This window comes from Brassica oleracea, unplaced genomic scaffold, assembly GCF_000695525.1.
Source record: "Brassica oleracea var. oleracea cultivar TO1000 unplaced genomic scaffold, BOL UnpScaffold00581, whole genome shotgun sequence".
Classification (NCBI taxonomy): Eukaryota; Viridiplantae; Streptophyta; class Magnoliopsida; order Brassicales; family Brassicaceae; genus Brassica; species Brassica oleracea.
This window is the reverse complement of record NW_013617424.1, coordinates 181,367-201,824: the sequence shown is the minus strand read 5'-3', so window position 1 is coordinate 201,824 and position 20,458 is coordinate 181,367.

The following is a 20,458-nucleotide window of genomic DNA, read 5'->3' as shown; positions in this document are numbered from 1 at the left end:
ATCCCTAAAAGATATAATCCCTGAAGGATTGTTGATATCAAATCATGTTCCCGGGAACTCTAACTATTCGATCGAAATATTTTTTATGGGATATATGAAATATTTGAAGTTAATCAATACATCTTCATATTTATCAAGTGATTATAGATCAATAGAATCATTGATTTGAATATCAACAAAAACTCCTGAAGAGTTATAGAAAAATTGTATTTTGGAAGAAAGCTCTTGACAATACCATATTGTCTTTATGTATTCCAAACTGGAGATCTAAAATGAGATCTTATCGTAAAGATCCTTGAAGGATTTTATTTAAGATGCTCATATATGTTTGGTCTTGAAGTACCATATTTAAATTGTTATTGAGCAAATTACTAATCTTTTTCATAACTAAAAGATGTAATTTCATATGACAAGAAAGGAAGTTATTAGTAACTTTCATAGATACGTATGAGTTACTCGTATGTACAAGACGAATTTCTAGACGATTGTATGTAAGAAATTTAGTTTGAAATCCAAATAGACCAAGAAAATATTGTCTATATCAAATAAGAATTGTGGACCAGAAGTCTATAGACCTTGAATACTCTGATGGAAAGAGTATTATGATGTTCTCAATTTCAAAAAGAGATTTATCTGATTGGAATGCATATCCTGAAGATATTGCTTTCCGGAGAAGAAATGTGAAATATGTGTGGTTGTACTCTTTTTCTTCATCATGGCTTTTATCCCACTGGGTTTTTTCCATGACAAGGTTTTAACGAGCCAACAAAGAACACACAAATGATAGACACCCGAAAGAATTATTATAATTTCAAAGTTGAAAGTCTATCACAGATCTAAAGTCTTTGAAGTCAAGAGAATCGAAGAAAATGATCAAATCGTATCACGAATCGTACACTGCAGAAGAATTGCGATGTTCGTCCCACAAGTTCATTCAAGTGACAATTTCTCTGACTTATTCACCAAGGCGCTAACCACTGTTTATTCAAGAAGTTAGTTCATCTTATCAGACTGAGTCATCTCAAAGATCTTGACATATGTACACATGAGGGGAAGTCATTACACGTTGCACTTTTTTTTCTTAACCATGGTTTTTCCCACTAGGTTTTCCTGAAAATCTTTTTAACGAGGCAGCATCTACGGCGTTTTGAAAAGTAATTTACTATAATGGACATCAAGGGGAAGTGCTATAAATATTATGGTGATGCCCATATGGAAAGTCCTAGATATATACTTGTTCCTAACTCTAAGTTAGACTTTCTCCACAAGCTATTGTAATCTTATATAAAAGACCCATTATACAATGAATAAGACACACCAACTCCTCTTTCTCTCTTCTCTACTTTATAACAAAAATGAATATTATGATGCTGTATATATGCGCTATAATTTCTCATAAATTTAGCATAATTAATTATGATATTAAATATATTCCCTAACTATGTGCGTCCGCTTGCATATAAATACACATCTTCCTATCAACTCAATGAACAATCACATTCTCACATCACTCATAACAATGGCCGCGCCGCGCCCATAGAAAATGTTACACTACTTAAGGATGTAAAACCATGGAAAATCCAGTTGGATAATTCACGTTAAGCTGATTCACTTTTGGAAGCAAAACACAAGTTTTGGAGGGGAGTCACTTAAATGCATTCTTGCTGATCAAACAGTGTTTTTTCTTTATATATCAATGCCCGTTACTACTATATATATATATATGCACGACGTAACTTGATTATATTACTAGACGTTGTAAGGAAACAAAATCTGTAACATGAATGTTTTTACAAGCAAAAACATATAATTATAAAGAACAAACACTCGGGCGGGCGCGCGGGTCAAAGGCTAGTTTATGTTATGTTTAGAGTATATTTTAAGGTCTTTACATGTATAGGTACGTTCTAAAGAATTGTGGAGTTTATGGAGCATTAAGGGAGCAAAACCCTTAGCTGAGCAAATGAAGAAGAAACAAAGTCGACGTGCAGAGGATATGTCGGTCGACACCCTTGATGTCAATCGACACTCACACGAGAAGGCCTTGCCGGATCAAGATCAAGAATTGGGTCCATAAATTTCCACAAAATTACAATAATGCTCCTGGCGAGTTTTGACCTATAATATATATGGTTATTCCATGTTTAGGCAAAAGAGAGACATGTTAGATTTTATTGTTCATAAAAGCTTTTTAAGGTTTGGAGAAAAGGTCCAAGAACTCCTTCAGAATATTGTATTGGAACTCCGGTTTTTCTATTTTTAATCTAATTATGTAATTCATTTTGTTTATCTTTAGGTCGTGCTTGATTATGTCTGAGTATAATACTTGTTAGACTTAGGGTTTAATATGGTTATAATGATTTATTGACTTAGAAATGCTAAGGTGATTATCTTAAATCCTTCACAGAGTTAGTAATTATTGCCTGCATTCAAGAGTAGCTAACTAGAATCTTGATCTTAGGATTGACAACTGTGAGAGTAGGTTCATACCCAATATAATTTTGTTGAGCTATGTTATTTGGCGCAATGACATGCTGGTTTAAATTGACTTAGTGAACTTATTGATATGAACATTAACGCTGTTTGGAAGCGTATTGATCGACACCACATAAGACTATGGATCGACACTCGTTCTGTATCGAATATGAAAGTATGGGTACAAATTCAAACATGTAGACTCAAAGTGAGAGCTAGAAATCTTATAATTGCATTCAAGTTTTAGGAGTGATTATCACATATTTTTAGCATCAATATCATAATTTGGATTAACTAAACTTGAAAGTTTAGCTTTTGTCTTATATGGTTTACAAACCACATCTATCTTATTTACTGTCTTATTAATCATTTACTGGTTTAACTTCTTTTTGCCTAGCTTAATATTACGTTTATTAATTTATTGTGTATTCACGCTCCATGTGGATTCAATCCCTAAGTACTACACTAGATCTCTTATTTAAGAGAGAGTTGTCATAAATCGTAATGGTCCCGTGATCTTCTGCGTGGATCAAATATCTTTATAATAGTTTTGAATACCTTTGACTTCTTTACATTTTTACTCCCTCTGTTCCTGAAAGTAAGATTTTCTAGATTATGCACGCTTATTAAGAATTTAATAAATATTTATAATTTAATTTATTTTTTACTTTATTATACACTTTCCAATAACTTTCCACCAATAAAATTTAATCAATTCAAATATTCTCAATTAATGTTCCTCAAAAGTATAAAAAAATACCTTAAGAATATAGAAAATCTATTTTTGTGGAACAAGAAAAAAATCTAAAACATCTTACTTTCGGGAACAGATGTAGTATTAACTAGCTGAGCTCAATGTTTAAGGTTCTTTCGGCTCACGTGATCTTATTGTTCTTTTTTGGCCTTTACTAAACCTAGAATGAAGTCTTAGATCGGGTATGTAACGGGTAAAATTCGGCTCCAACAGAGATCACTGAGGGAGATCAATACTTACGGGTGTTTGGTGATCATCCAACTTGGTCAATCACCTTACTAGGCTTACCAGTTTGTAAATACATAACTCCGTGCAAATTAAATAAGACCGGTTAATATTGAAGTATTGTCAGGGTAAATTAACAAAACATTTAATGATTGTAGTTATCAGTCATCACAAAATCATAATAATAATTAAATCAAAACTGTCCACGTCTTCTTATGGGTGATAACTCCCACGTTTTTCATGACTTTACGTGATTGATCTTCCAATCAATTAATAACTTCTTTAAAATGGTTTCACGGAGTTCGGCAGGGAAAATTGCCAAAAATACTACATCTATTATGTCAATTTTCATATTTACTTTAGCTATTTTAACCATCATTTTAAAAAGGAAAAAAAAACATTTATAACACCATGGTTAACTAATCTAGACTTAAACGTTGAAGAGTGGGACATGGCTTTTTGGAATATGAAATAAAGAATTGTAATAAATATATAAATAAATATTTATTTTTTAAAAAAAATAAATAAATATAGTTTCAAAAATAATTTTCGAATTTCAAAATGAAAATTTGAAAAAACAATTCGAATTTTTTAAAAAACTTTTTAATAAAAATTTCGAATTTGAAAAAGTATAATCTTTTTTATTTATTGAAATAATTATTTAATATATATTGAGAGATCAAAGGTATAAGAATCTTAATGAAGAATATATTTTTGAAAATGCATTTTTAGTAATGGTAAACAGGAATAAAGGTACCAATAATGTGCTACAATGAAAATTCCCCATTCTGCGATTAGCATTTAAAGTGATGATTGTCTTCGTAGTTTTAAAATTTTGGTGTTTGTTTTTTTTAGGTTATAGTTTTTAGATTTTGGTTTTAAATTTTTGGTTTTTTTATTTTGCCATAGATTTTAGTTTTTGAAGAAACTTAAATTTGATTTTAGATTCTGGATTTTAGTTTTTATTTTATTTTTCTAAACTAAATTAATAAATAAAAATCAATTATAATATAAAAATATATCTACAAATAAAAAAATTAAGAAAATAATATAACAGGAAAATGAAACATTATTCCAGAAAATTAATTAAAATAGTAATTTTAAAATATTGTTTTTATGTTTAACATATTTTCTTGTTTTTAAAATATATAAAAACAAGAATTTTGCTCTTATATAAATTACAATTAAAAAATGTGGTACATAATGTTCTAAATTACTTGAATATGATAGACCATCATTTATCACTCTGATAAAAAAAATTAAGTTTCTTTTCATTTATTACTTTTTTTTTTTTTTTGACATCTTTTCATTTATTACTTTATTGCATAGTTTAACTGTTAGTGCAAATTTAGTATGATTAAATATTTTTTGAGTGTTGGGATGAAAAATAATCGGTCTAATTGTATGTATAATCACTTATTTTATATTAATAAAGTATAAGAATTTTATTTGATTATATGATGGTGAGGTGAACGTATGAGAGTGGGAAAAGGGCATAAACATAGGATAAATATGAATGGAAAGATAATTAAAATTAAAAAAATGATAAATAAAAAATCAACGTTGAAAAAAAAATTTCAACGTTGGCCGTAAATCTAAAAAATACAGAAGCACAGTCGGAGCAATTCGACCGGCTGGTCCGGTCCAGTTTCCAAAACATATTATCTTTTTTTTTGTTTATAATATGTTTTGATTTTTTTTTTAAAACATATATTTCATAATCTAAGTTTCAAATCTATACTATATTATATATTCAGTTCAATTTAGTCTTCAAATAAAACACTATTTTGTTTTTTCTGTTATGTTTAAAATATAAAATAAAGTTGTAAGTTTATAATCTCTCTCTCTCTCTCTCTCTCTATCTCTCTCTCTCTCTCTCTCTCGGAATAGATGAGGAGCTGATCCTAGAGGATAATTTTGGATTGTGCGTCGATCAATGGGGGTTGGCTTCATGTCCACCCCCAATCCTACGCTAGTTTTGAGCCTTTCAAATTATTCAACTACCTCGCAGAACATAAAGATTTGTTTGCCATAATTAGCAGTAAATGGAATCAGAATGGTCCTTTGTATCACTTTCAGACTGCCCTTCATTTATTTCATATGAAACTCAGGTCCTTGAAGTTTGAACTGCGAGCTCTTAATAGAACCAATTTTTGTGACCTTCATATGTGCACTAAGCAAGCATATGATGTCTTTTCCAAGCTCAAGTTCTGTCAAATCGCTCCACAACTGCGGTTTTGGCCGAGGAGAATGTGTCTCGGAAATGGCATCCGCTAACCACCAAAACAATGTAGTGCAGGACATGGCATCCATAAACATCATTAAGTTTCTATACACAGACGAAGGGGACTGATAACTAACCAAGCTGATATTTAGCAGGAAGCGGTTTGTCATTTTCAGAGCTTCCTACAAGCTGAACCGGGCAGGACTGAGAGTACGACTACTAAGAGCTTGCAAACCCTTCCGACCTATAGATGTTCTAATCACGACAGTGCTGCTCTGGTATCTCCAGTCTCTGCAATGGAAATTAAATATGTTTTGACATCTCTGCCCAGTGGGAAAGTTCTTGGGCCAGATGAGTTTACATAAGAAATTTTCATGGCTACTTGGTCCATCTTGGGTGCTGATTTCATAACAGCAATACAGTCATTTTTCTGTTTGGGTTTCTTCCCACAAGAGTTAACTCAACAATTCTGGCTCTGATACAAAAGATAGTCCCTGGAGCCAATCTCCATTGATTGTGGATATATTTAACCTACTAAACCAGAGCAGCAATGTGGGAATAAACTTGTATAGAAACAAATCTTCATGTATTGGCTCTGTCTTATTATTGTGATGACTTCAATTAGTTTAAAATGTACATCTCTCCCATTTTAAACTAAACACAATAACAGGCCGATATGCAGCTATAACATGATGTACAAAGTCATCTCTAAACTAATTGCAAACCACCTTAAATCAGTCCTGCCTCATGCCGCTGAACCGAACCAGAGCGCCTTCGTGAAAGGCAGGCTGCTATTGGAAAATGTCATGCTTGCCACATATATTACGAATGGATAACATTTGGATAACATTTCAGACCGCTGCACCATAAAACTTGATATATCCAAAGCATTTTACACCTTCAAATAAAGCTTCATCTCGCAGGTACTTGAAGCCATGGGACTGTCCGATCTGTTCATCAGATGGATCTACCTTTGTATCTTCACAGTCTCCTTTTCAGTCCAAGTTAATGGAGCACTCGAAGGTTTCTTCACCAGTGCTCATGGAATTCATCAATGCTGTTGTTTCTCTCCATACTTATATGTTATTCTTAACAATGTTCTTTCTAAACAGCTCAACCAGGCTGCAATAGAAGGACTTTTTGGGTATCATCCTCGATGCAGCAAGGTAAATCTAACTCATCTCATTTTTGCTATTGATATATTGGTATTCACTGATGGCAGTGAAACTTCTCTTGATGGGTTCCTTCGTCCTCGGAGTTATGCATCAGTTTGGTTTGATATCATGATTACATATAAATATATCGAAGTCGTCTCTATTTGCTGCAGGCCAGAATAAAATATCATAAATCGGGCAGCTGATAGCAAAGGGTGAGACAGGAACACTACCTACAAGATATCTGGGGATGCCTCTAACCACCAAAACTTGGAGTAAACTTCAACATGAACCGCTCATATATAAGATTTGGAGCAGGTTTCTTTCCTTGACTCATAGATCATTGTCTTTTTCTGACCGGTTTGAGCTGATTAAGACAGTTATTACAAGCATCGCCAATTTATGGAGTTCAGCTTTCATTCTGCCCAGAGCATGTTTGGATACTACTGAGAGCATGTGCAATGCTTTCTTATTGTGTTGTTCCCCAAACATCAGTTACAAATCTAAGGTTCATGGGCTGAATGTGTTCCAAAGATTGAAGGGGGACTTCGTCTTCGTACTATGTATGATATGTCTCTGGTTTTTGCCCTTAGCCTTATTTGGAAGCCATTTTCACTCTCACGCTCTCTCTGGGTGGCGTGGATGCGTAAGTATCTGCTTCAAGATATCTCTTATTGGGATGTTAAGGAGGGCAATGCTGGTTCATGGCTCTGGCACAAGTTGTTAAAACTCAGACCCATAACTTATGACCGTTCAAGTATGAGGTTAAAAATGCTCAGTCTATATCCTTCTGGTTTGACAATTGGTTAGGTGTGGGCAGGCTTATAGACATAACAAGAGACGTTGGAAACGGTACCTCAGAGTGAATCGGGAAGAAACGCTATCTGAAGTGATCCAAAACTCAAATTGGAACTTGAGATCTAGAGGCAGAAGGGTGTTCTCTTCGCAATATGATAAGATTCATGTTCTGCCAGCGCCAGACCCCTTGGCTGGTCTTGATATACCGTAATGGAGACATGGTAATGATAATTTCAAAAAAAAATTCTCTTCTGCAAAGACATGGGAGTATTTGCGCACAAGGAAGGATCATGTTCCATGACATAAACTTGTTTGGTTCTCACAGGGTATTCCTCAACAATCATTTACGGTTTGGTGGAAATTCAAGACAGGCTGTCTATTGGTATTCATATGAGACTTTGGGGAACTTTTTAGGGTTGTGTCTTCTTGGTGAAAGGAAAAATAGTAGGAATCATTTATTTTTCGCCTGCCCCAACACTTTCACAGTCTGGGAAAATGTTGTCGGATGACTGTTTGGGCCCTCCATCACTCCTGACTGGAATGATTCAATCAGAAGACTGATATCCTATCCCATGAATAAGCTAGATAGTATCCCCACTCGGTTACTCTTTCAAACGGTGATCTAATGGCATTGAGAGAGAGAATTCACGTCGGCATGCTGGTGGATAAACTTGATCGTACCATCGATACACTCATTCGAAACCGTTTTACTTCTCTACAATATATTTGCGCTCACAAATTGGAGGAACTATTCAGGAGATGGTTCGAAGTCAGCTGTTTTTTTTATAGCATATCATTCTCATTATTCTATAGGTAAATCACAAATCATCGTATAAATAACACTCTTTAGCTATAGCTCAATAAATTTAATATTCCATTAAAAAAATATTATTTGTTTTTTGCAACATCATCCAATAAATTATTTAAACCAAGTTTTGATGGACCATCTTAGAGATAGTCTCACTTTTTGTGCAATCGAAAAAAATACTCTTAAAAAACAATTTGATGTATAAAAGGTAAAACAGTGTAACGTGAACGTCGGGTATATCAATCAAGTATTAGTAGCAGCCGGCAGCGAATTAAATCATAACGTGTTGTATCAATCTCATCTTCCCATTAGTTTGAAAAAAAAAGTCTAATTAAGTTTACGGGTAAGCAAAAAACAACTAATGTTTGGTGCAGCCTTCACCTATCGATGACTTTTTATTCTCAATTTTATGACAACTTGTCCATGGCATTACCATAAATGTAACAGTTTGAATCTTATCTTTAGACATTACCGTTTTCGATACACTGAGAACATCTCCAATCCCTAACTATTTTCACCTCTATATGCTATAATAGAAGTAAAAGTGCTCAATTGCATCTCTATTTTCACCTATAAAATAGAGATTGCTATTTTTTTCTATTTATAGAGGAAAAAATAGCATTCCTCTATTATAGAGTCATACCTTTTTATTTTCAAAATAGTCTTTTAACTTTCAAATTTTTATAATTATAACCAAAATAATTATATTTATAGAGAAATGCAGCTTTTGTAGGAGTATAATAACATTTTTTATTTACATAATAGTTTTTTAACAAAACTTTAGTTTAAAAAAATTCATAAGTTTATGAAAATATTTTAAAAGTTAAAAATAAATAGGGTTAGTTATTAACTTTTATAAACAAAATGTATCTTTTGTAAAATTAAAATAGAATCTTTTGTAGAGGCAAAAATAGAGAAATACATTGGTGAGAAACTCATCTCTATTTTAGAGATGCTCTATTTTAGAAAAGCTCTATTTTAGAGGTAAAAATAGGAGAATACATTGGAGATGGTCTAACGTATGCATTTTATTAAGATTTATCATCCCGATCGTGTTCTTCTATGACTTCACACCTATTCACATGACGGTTTCCCAACCTAATTCGTAGTACTCCAAAAAGCTTTCTTTTTAATATATATCCACTAGATTAAGATTTGCGTTTTGTGCGGAATAAACATTATATATGTATAAATTATTTTTACATACTATTATTGATTTTGCATTTCTTACATATTATGAAATAATAAAAGAATTAATATATATTAAAATTCGATAAGTCAGTAACTAATATGTATATAATAAAATTAGTGTAAGCACATAAATAAAAAAAAAATCAGTTTTTTTATTTACAAATTTTTTATTAATTCAAACAATCATTTTATTTATTTTATATGGCATATAATTAAATTTAAATGATATTAGCATAGATATATAGTGTATTATGATCATATAGTATATATAATTAAATTATTTTATATGGCTATATATTAAAAGAAAATTTTACTCATATAGTTTTATGATCATTTGTATATTCTTATAACAAAAACTTCAAAACATTGGTACAAAATTTTCAATGTGAGACGCTTAATAGGTTAATAATTTATAATCATTTTAGAAAATTTCATGCAAAGTTCAAAATTAAAATATGAAGTTCTCAATATTTGTTCAAAGAAAATTCTGAAATTAAAATATTTATGAATTTTTTAATGGTATATAGTTTCATTTTAACGATATTGAATATATATATATATAATATTTTTTAGTCTCAATATTTATTAAATTTTACTTTTTAATCATATGGTTTTATAGTTAGTTGTATCTTGTCACAACAAAAATGTTAAACCATTGATTACAAATTTTTCATTGTGGGACCTTTAAAAGTTTTAGTAATGTTATAATGATTTTCAAATAATATACAGTAGAAACTCTATAAATTAATAATGTTGTGACTATGAAATTTTATTAATTTATAAAAAAAATTAAAACTCTAGAGTTATTAATTTATAAAAAATCTTTTTCTAGATTTTCCGTTTTAGAATATATGTATTATATAAAACAAAAATTGTTTATTTTACTGTATATACATTAATTAAAATTTGGAAATTAGATTTCATATATTTTTCTTATGTTATTTGGTGTATATTAAATATGTTTTATAGAATTTAAATATATTTTTAGATATAATTTTAATAAGTATTATCAAAATATATTGAATTGTTAAGAAAATAGAGATAATGCTATTGTGAATATAAGAAAAAACAGTGCAATGATTTGTTTGTACATATATAAATTTATTTTCTCATAAATTATTAATTTATGTTTTTATTGGACCATATATTTACATAAAAGTTTATAAAAAAATTATCTTATTAATTTATCGATTTGTGTCATATTTTAAACCGGTCCAACTTGAATCCGAATTTTTTTAATTAGTTTATATTGTTTATTAATTTATCGAGTATTAATTTTTATCTGATAAGAGATTTATTTATAAATAATTACATACATGGAAATATTTTATTTATTCCAACAAGTAAATTCTTCCAACAAAGTCAAAGTTCTTGTGTGATCCATCGGAAGCAGATCTCTGTATCCAAGTTATTCGTTTGTTACAATCAAGTTAAGTATATTACTCGCAAAAATACGTGTAACATCCCAAGTTGTGATATATGAAAATATTTAAGAAGATTAATTTGGTTACCTATGTCACCAAAGTTTACTTACTTTTTCCATCAACCATCTGTTAGAACTCTGGAGTTAAGCGTACTTGGACTAGAGTAGTGGAAGAAATGATGACATGTCGGGAAGTGATTCACGATACCGTGTGAATAAGCCAATAGCACGGAGAAATGTCATGTGGTGATTGCAAGGTCAGTAAACAAGTCTTTCGGGCCTTGAAAAATTAACGCACCGGCCGTCGCATGAGATGGGACCCACGGGCCGAGTGAGCGGGCGTAGATGGCCCATTAGCCATGGGCGATCAAGGCGCTACAAGTGGGATCAGAGCTGGTTAGCCATTTCGGTTCTGATCCGAGAGGCGTCTTGAGACTTGTCATGGAGCGCAACGAGGACGTTGCGTTCTTTAAGAGTGGATGAATCGTAACATCTCGAGTTGTGATATATGGAAAAGCTTAAGAGGATTGATTTGACAACATATGTCACCAAAGTTGACTTGTTTTTTCTTTCAACCATCCATTTAGAATTCCAGAGTTAAGCGTACTTATACTGGAGTTGTGAAAGAATGGGTGACCTGTCAGAAAGTAATTCTCGATACCATGTGAGTGAGGTCAAAGCACAGGAAAATGTCATGTAGTAATTGCAGGGTCAATAAACAAGTCTTTCGAGTCTTGGAAAATTAATGCAACGGCCGTCGGATAGGATGGGCCCACAAACCGAATGAACGGGTGTAGGGGCGTTAGAGTACAAATCAAGTCAAGTATCAAATTCATTTTTATTTTTGACTATTTGGCTTGTTACTTGACTTGTTACTAGTTCTCCTATACTTATCCCATTACTTGTCATATATTACTTGGCATATTAAAATACTATCTATTTCATTAGTTAATTAAAGTTTTGTGTAATGCATTTCCATCAAAACTAAAAGAATTTTAATTAAAATCAAACAAAACTAAACTGTTAGTTTTATAAATAATAAAATTAATTAGCTTTAAATTCTAGTGAATTATTTAATAGCTTACGAATAATTATTAATTAACTTACAAGTAAAAAATAATAAAGTAACACAATAACTTGTAAGTCTGTCATTTTTAGCAAGTATTTAAAATTGCAAGTACTCATTTTTAACAAATTAAATACAATCCAAAATTTTACTATTTGTACGTGCCAAGCCGAGTATCGACTATTTGTAGGAGCCAAGCTGAGTATCAAATATACCTGAAATACCAAGTTTTTGGCTTGTGACCACCCCAAACATTTGGTATTTGAGATATCGTTAATGGGGATGTTCTAACAATGCATCATGGACAGCCTCCACTCTCGAGTCTCTATTATCAACTACTATCATTTCAAAACTTACAAAATTATTTTTATAATCAGTTCAAAAAAAATATTTTTATAAGGTACGTGGATGCACGTTACCATCCATTTACATAAATACCAGGCAATAATATTACTGAAATTAATCCCTTTAGTATACAACATTAATAACAACTGAGGAACCAAAATCTGGCTGCGAATAACTAAAGATCTTATGTGATATTCAGTACTTACCACACAGTTATTAGCATATAGAAGGCTCTTTGCAACTTCATAAAATGGCTACCACGTTTTTGTGTCTAATTATTTTTTATGTCATCGATTACTATACGATACTTGTTTGTGTCTATTTATTTTATATGCCATCGATTACTATACGATATTCAGTATAAGAAGAAAGAGATTGCTGAGATCCAATGGTCTTGCAAAACCCCTTTATTGTAGTAGATCAAAATCCTCTTAATGTGTGGTTATGTCTATAAAAAAGTCAAATTTTATATTTTCAATTTAAAAACAATAAAATAATAAAATGCATGAATATTTGGAAAATGAGATAAAATATTATTTAGTGAGTTTAGGGAATATTTTGTCTTTGCACATAAACTAACTATTTGAAGCATTAAGTGTAATGAATTACTCCCTCTGTTTTTTAATGTTACAAATTCTAGATTTTTCACACATTTTAATAAAACACATTAAATTTGTATATTTTTTTGTGTTTATCTTTGTTTCATAATTTTAAGCCAATAACAATCCAGTAAGTGCAATTAAGTTTTTTGAAATTTACAATTAGTTAATAAAACATGTCTTGAAAATGTAAAAAATAGATCTTTTAAAAACAAATTTTTTTTCTAGAATATGTAATATTAAGGAACAGAGGGAGTAATATGTAATACAATCATCACCATCCGTTTAATAAACCATTTAAATGGTCACATTTATTAACAAATACAGGTGGCAGGATAGTCACTAATTGTATTCAACGATATTTTATAGTCTGGTTATAAATTGCTGCCGTTTTAGGATTACATATATCATTCAACTATTGGTAAATTTTCTAAAAGATGTACTCTGTCTAGGTCTTTTTCATTTACTTAAAAGCAAAGCGAAAAAAAAAATTAAATGAAAACACAAATGAAGAAAGACGAAACACTTTTTATCAAAATTATAAACAAAATTTAAGACATGTGTTTGTTTCCAGAAAATCGATAATTTTTCAATTAATTATGAATAATTAATGTTTACTACAACTATTAATATAAAATTTTGTAAATAACATTTACCTTCTATAAATTGAAATGGTCACATCATTTATACTTTAATATTTCAATTCAAATGGTGAAACAAAAAATAATCGTTGTCGTACGTGGTTCAGAGAGGACCACACTTGCTGCGAGAATTTTTTAAGAAGGAGATTTCAATCAAAGTGGACTATAACGGTTTCAGGAAAATGTTAAAGGAATGATTGTGATATCGTATCTTCTTTTAAACGAAAAACGTTTGACATCTTATCTTTCTCTTATTGTTTGTTTTGACCGGATTTATTCACTACGAAAAAGAAGTACAATACAACTTCTATAAATTAATAATATTATGACTTTGAAATTTTATTAATTTATTTAGATTTTTTATTTTAAGATTTATTTATTCTAAGATAAGAAAAATATTTGATTTTTAGTGTATAGAAATTAATTGTTATTTTTTGAAATTTGACAATTATATTACTTTCATTATATTATTTCGTGTATATAATATATATTTCATAGAACTTAAATGTGATTTTAGATATAATATTACTAAATCTCATCAAAAATATATTAAGCGTTAAAAAAATATAAAGATAATTCCATTGTGAATATAAAACAAACATTATTATATTCTAAAAATATAATAATATGTTTTACTTATATAAAATATGTATACATATAAATTATTAATTTATAATTTTAGTGGGACCATATATTTACATAGAATTTTCTGAAAATTTATTATCTTATTATTTTATCGATTTATGTCAAATTTTGAACCATATCAAATTGGGACCGGCAAAAATTATTAATTTATAAAGATTATTAATTTATCGAGTATTAATTTATAGAGTATCTATTGTATGTTGAATCATTTATTTTAAATATTTTTATTACCTATAATTTATGCAAATAGATTTTACAACTTATAAAAATAACTTTGAAATTAATGTAAATAATTTATATTACTGTTTTTTTACAAATATTAATTAATATGCGCCATTTGTAAATATTGATGGTAGTCTTTATATCGTGATATGTATTTTTAGTAGATTGAGCAATTTTAGAAAAACATCAGTACTGATTGGAAAAATTAAAGTGTATTGAATGAGATTCTTCATAAAAGAAAAATAGTTCTTTATTCAAGGAGGAGGCAGAAGACTTTGACGGAAAGAGAAATATAAAACGAGAGAGATTGGTAAAGAGGGCATTGAACATTAAAATAGAAATAGAACGAGTAGGAAGAAATAGATACAAACAAAAATACAAAATAAAAGACATAAAAACAAATATTTATTACTTTTGTTTCGTATCAATTTTGATAAGAAATGTTTTTATTCTATAGTTTCTTAAAATTTAAGGAATGATAAGGAATCATACGCAGCAAATGTTCCTCATAAATGGTATAATTTTTAAGCAATAAGTAAAAATTGATTATTCCATTTAGTTTTCTATGTCACCGTTTAGACCCATAGACTCAGGTCTAGGGTAAGAATAAGAGCATTACAGGTATTATGGAAAGAGTAACAATGCTTTTCTATATACCTAATATAATTAGTTTTTATGCGATTCCCTATTATATATTCCCTCTGTTTCAATAAGTTAGATGTTTTAGGAAAAAAAATTTGTTTCACAAAAATAGACTTTTGTATTTTCTATGAAAAAATTGTGATTTTCAAGAAAATTAATTGACTTTATTGAGTTACTATTGGTTAAAAATTAATGAAAATTGAAAATTACAGAAAACGATACATTTATTATAGTGATTTAATATGTCTTCTTAATATGTGTGAAAACACTAAAAAATCTATCTTTATGAAACGGAGGAAGTATAAACTAGATGATAATCTGCTCGCATGTGCAGAGTGGATTTTTTATACTAATGTTTGTTCATTAAATGATTTTAACATTTTGCAACAATATAATTTTTATCAAATGTAAAATGACGAATACAAATGTTGGTATGTTAAATATATTATAGTAATTGAATAGTTAATGTATTACAGCTCATTTTACTTATTTTTAAGACTTCATATGCACAAAAAAAGTTTTGCGGCTGACACAAATTTCCAAAACCAGATAGACAACATCGATTGTAAAATGACGAAAGGGGATTAAGTTAACTGCTCTCGATTTGTTTACTATTGACTCTTCATATAAAATTGTGATTTCATTCTTGTTTCTGTTTCACTGATATAAGTTATGTTTCTTTTTTTAATTTCTTCTCTTATTTCGATGAATTACATAAGTATCAATTTAAAAAGATGGACAGTAAAAATTAGTTCCACTCCAGACACATATCTAAGAATCAAAATTTTGAAGAAAGTTACCGGATAATTCTTAAAATCTAATATATCAAACTGTTATTGGAATATAAGTGCAGACTCGAAATATAAATGTCTATCTAGTATATAAATCATCTAATTCTAGAACAACAAAACAAATTACTTATTTTATTAACCTACACTTTTGAGGATTAGTTACTTAAGAGTATACCGATAAAAATATATATGTAATACTTTACTATTTTAGTAAAAGTAGACATGTATAAACTAAGAACTATTTGATTTATTTTTGGAATTGTCAGGATCAAATAACATATTAAAAACCACCTATTTAAAAAATAATTTGTATACATAAAAGTATATACATTGAGTAAGCACATAAATCAAAATCAATGTCTTTTGTTTATTTACAATCATGTTTTTGGTAAATAAATCAAAACAATCATTTTATTTACTTTATATCGTATATAATTAAAATTTAGTGATATAGACATAGATATATATATATATAGTATATTTTAATATAAATATTTAATATTGACACTTCCTACTCATATGATTTTATTAATATTTGTATATTTGTTGTAACAAAAAATTAAACTGTTAATCACAAAACTTTTAATGTGAGATGTTTCAATACAAATTTCAAAATTAAAATATTAAGATCTCAATAATTTTTCAATGCAAATTTTGAGATTAACATATTTATATATTTTTATAGTATATAATTTAATTTAAATGATATTAATATAAAGATATATATATATATATATATGTATATATAATATAAGACTTCATTTTCATACAATTTTTTATCATTTGTATCTTACTAAAGAAGTTAAACCATTGATCACAACATTTTAAGCGTTAGAATTTTTCTTTTTTTAGTTATTTATAGTCGTTTTACAAAATTCAAAATATAACATATAAGAAAAAAATATAATTTTTATTGTATGCTTAATGTGATTGTTTTATTTCTTTAATAATATAAAATTAAACAAAAAGAGAGATGATACAAAAAATGTTATCAAATATGTATTATTAATAATCATTAAATGTCATATATATGTTAATCCCTTATATACTAAAGCGCAAGTCGCATAGCGAATAAAAATCTGACACTTGGCAAAGCTTTACAAAATAAAAAAAATTAAAAACAATTAAATTATTCTTTCATTTCTTATTTTTCAACAATTTGACCAGAAAAATTAAAACAGTTCATTTATTCTCCATGTAAAATGATAAAGACAAAAACAGTTTTAATTGTCTCAACCACTACAACACGATCTCAACTCCCCACTAAATCAACTTCAAACGAACACTAGAATCACTCAGATAACAAATTTGTTTACAATTTTTTTCCAAACAGTTTACTTTCTTGCACAACCGATGCTTGTGTCTTTCCTATAATTATATTTTTTTAAGAAAGGCCTTTGATTTTTTTTTTCTTAAGAAAGTTTTTGAAGTTGCGGAAGAAGTGAAGTTATAGATGGCTTCTGGAAATTCGCTGGTGTACATTGGTGGTGCAGACGAGTTCCTATATTTGTTTAGTGAATGAGTAAGTAATAAATTTTTGAGTCTCAACATTTAATTATTATTCTTTATGCAATTTTGAATTTTTTTTACATTTTTTTTTGCAGAGGAGTCGTTGTTACGACGTCTTTACATAACGAGTTTTTTCGAACCAAAGCTGGTCAATGAAAACTTAGGTCTATGTTTCAGATTGATTGTAACAAAGAAGAGTGTGTTCAAAAAAAAAAAAGATTGTAACAAAGAAGAGTGAGACAATGAGAAGAAGAGACTTTAAACTTACAAGGAGATTGGCTGCATAAAACAAACTATATTCTAGGATGATGACCGAAGAAGAAGGGAAACTCCAAAATACCAGATACTCTTATTGTTCATAGTTTGTTTTTTTTTGTCTTTTTTTTTTTTGGCAGCAAACGGCTATTCTATTACTCAAACTTGAGGTGGTCTGGGAAGCCAGACCGGAATAAAACAACCAATAAAACATAAATGTCTATGAAAAGAACGTGCATTCCTAGCTAACGAATCTGCAATCTCATTCTGCGTCATTGGAAAGTAGCTGATCTTGAAGTCCGAAAAACACAACCGAAGAGTTTGAATGATTTCCAGCTCAGTAGAGAAGTTGGGCCAAGCTTGTGGCTGTTCCATCATTGCAATCATATCCTTGCAGTCCGTCCCAAACCTCTGACAGGTCGAGTGTTGTATCATGCTCTTCATTGCCCATTGTAGCGCTTTCAGTTCTGAGTGTAAAGCTGTCTCCCGCCTCCTCAAGTTCCTTGACCCCATGAGTTGAATTTTCCCCATTGTATCCTTCCAAACCCATCCCATTCCACTATACTGAGCTGTGGAGGTCCATGAACCATCCACCATACAAATATTACCCAAGCTTAAGGCTTGTGTTCTTCAGCAGTCTGTGCATGTGGCGGGACCGGTACAGTGTCTTTTGCATTGTACCAAGCTTGGCACTCACTCTCAGCATATCTGACTAGTTCCAATAGGTCTCTATCTATTCCTCTAAACAACTTATCGTTCCTAGCTTTCCAGATGTACCAAATTATCCAAGGATAAGGATCTCTATCATCCTCTGGCTGCAGAATACCATTCTTTCTCCAAAAAAGATAGTCCATATTAGCATAAATACTAGATACCAGAAAGATTTGAGAGCTCGACAGTTCCCATGCTTGTAAGGCCGGTGGGCACTCAAAGATAGCATGAGTAACAGGCTCTTTTGGCGCTCCACATCTTGGACAATAATTATCACAGCGCATATTACGGCGTACCAGATTCCTCGTCACGGCTACCTGTCCTGATATTAGTTGCCATATAAGATGACAGATCTTTTGTGGCGCATTCACCTTCCAAGCAAAGGCTTGAAGTTTTGTAATACTGGGTGGTAGAACTTCTATATCCTCCTGATCTCTCATCAAGTTTGTAGCAACCCAATATCCTGACTTAACAGTATATTGTCCGTTCTTTGTGTGGCTCCAACAAAATGTATCACGTCGATGGGTAGGGCTTATGGCCAAACTCAAAATCATCGGGATATCCTCTTGAGCTACATATTGTTCCAGTAATCGAACATCCCACTCCTTGGAAACAGGATTGATAAGACTGCTTACGGTCATCTTTGGGTTTACTACTGGGCCCGGGTGCGAGCCGGTCTAGATGGAACTTTGCTTTTGATGCCCAGTCGTAATAGCTTCCTCGCAGCAATAATACTCGTCCATACATACGATGGGGTATCTGTTGTGCCAATCCACAACGGCGAACTCAGACGGTAATATTTTCCCCGAAGAACTCTCGATACCAGTGAATCCGGGAATTGAACAAGACGCCAAAGCTGCTTAGCTAGGAGAACTAAATTAAATTCATGGATCATACGGAAACCAATTCCTACCTCCTCTCGAGGTGCACACATTTTCTCCCATTTTTCCCAATGTATCCCTCTTTTTGGAGGATTCGAGCTCCACCAGAATTGTGCAATGGCACTTGCCAGGTTCTCACATATCTCTAGAGGAAGCAGAAAGCTGGACATGACATAGGTCGGAAGAGCTAACAATATATATTTAATTAAAACCTCCTTCCCTCCTTTAGATAACCATCTACCAGTCAAGCCATTCACTCTATGTAGGAGTTTCTCTTTTAAGAAAGCAAATAATTTACACTTTGACCCACTGATGTCCTCTGGGATTCCTAATTAGGAGCCCATCCCGCCTTCATTTTGTATACCAAGAGTATCCTTGATCTGTTGTCTATCATTCGCTGGAATCCTTTTACCAAAGAGTAATGAGGATTTGTAAAAATTAATACGTTGACCTGATGCTTTCTCATATTTCCTGTCTACTCTCATTGTTCATAGTTTGGTTAACAGGTTAGATGCATAACCTTTTAATATCAAAATTTTGTTATATGCTTGACCAAATTGTTAATATCGAATTTGTGCATGCCTCGAATGACTATTATTAAAAGTATTTAATATAAAAATATCATAGGCTTCGTGTATCTGATGTATATTCTTGAGGAAATTTTAAATTTGATAAAAAAAAGTAAAATAAAATAAAATAAGTTATTAGTTAAATATGTTCATATATTGAATTATTAGTATACTATCAGTCTATCTCATATATCAATCAACTAAGTATAATTTCTAAATTGTGCAATATTTCTTTAACTATATTTTACTAAATTGTGATAAACTAAATTAATGTCATGTTATCATCAATTATTTTTTCCTAATTAAAATCTAAATTTCTTCTAATTATTCAAATTTACTTTTATGTAAAATAAAAGTAAACATATTTTTGTAACAACACAGTTAAGTTGGAGTGTTTAACTAAAAAAAGGCTTTTGTTACTAATCATGGATAAAAGAAATAACATTTTAATTTAATTAAGGGCTTTTTGCAAGATTGACTCAGAACTCAAAGTCAAACCTAAAACTAACCCATGTTTTTTTTGGATTTTT